This window comes from Humulus lupulus, chromosome 9 (assembly GCF_963169125.1).
Source record: "Humulus lupulus chromosome 9, drHumLupu1.1, whole genome shotgun sequence".
Lineage (NCBI taxonomy): Eukaryota > Viridiplantae > Streptophyta > Magnoliopsida > Rosales > Cannabaceae > Humulus > Humulus lupulus.
The window spans coordinates 154,534,219-154,535,079 of record NC_084801.1 but is presented as its reverse complement, the minus strand read 5'-3'; the positions used below and the strand labels follow the sequence as shown (position 1 = coordinate 154,535,079).

At 37.5% G+C, this 861-nt stretch overlaps 1 long non-coding RNA gene across 1 annotated transcript; it reads right to left on the bottom strand.

Annotated features, from left to right (window-relative positions):
• Positions 1 to 264: 264 nt before the first annotated feature.
• Positions 265 to 576, bottom strand: LOC133802235 (uncharacterized). The gene is made up of 3 exons (XR_009877205.1): positions 540 to 576; positions 371 to 439; positions 265 to 275 (listed from the first exon to the last, which is right to left on the bottom strand). It is a non-coding gene; the product is annotated as an uncharacterized LOC133802235 (long non-coding RNA).
• Between the last annotated feature and the right edge of the window lie 285 nt (positions 577 to 861).

Here is an 861-nt window from a genome sequence, read left to right as displayed (position 1 = left end):
ATAGAAATGGAGCCATCGTGAGGGATTGCATATGCTCGACATTAGGGAGAGAAGAGGCATTTATTTTATTTGTTTTTAAAAAATACCCACAAAAGTTGAAGTCTTTATGGGAGAAAAAGAAAACTTACACCCGAAATTCTAATGCTCACAAAAAAGAAGAGGCATTTATTAAACCTTAATTTTTTTTCCAAAGCTAGAACTAGTCGACCCAACATAGATTTTCAACTTTCTCAGTCAAACATGATAATCTAGATTTTCAACTAGTCGTCGATTTGCTACAACCACCAAAACATGTTTTCAAAACATCAGTAAATGCAATTAAAAGATTCAGCTTAGATTCATCTTTATGCAAAATGATGAAGACCAGTACCTGTGACATGAAATGCCTCTGCACAACATCTACTAGTTGCTCCTTCGATGGGTTGGGAATGGCATCAACCTTATATAAATCCATTTTATTAGTACAACATGAAGGAAATCTGTTAATGCCGAAAGAGAAGAGTTTATTCAACCAGGCACATAGCAAGAAAATCACTCACAAGATTAAAATGTCGCAAATATCTCCACAAAGCAGCCTATATATATGAAAGTCAGGATTTTAGAAATAATTCCAACACAAGCATATATATATATTGATAATATTCAAAATGGTTTCTTAATATTAAATTGAAATCTGAAAAAAAAAAAAAAATTATACCTCACAGAGACAAACGGAGGTCTCCAGTTCTTGCTCAAAGCCAGCGGGAGAGATAAACAGAGGGGGGGGGGGGGGGACGAGAGACTCAACGACTCTAGCACGGGCGTGGTCGTGGTGTGCTTCAGTTGCGTGAGTACCGGCGTGAGGGAGGCTTCAGCAGGGGT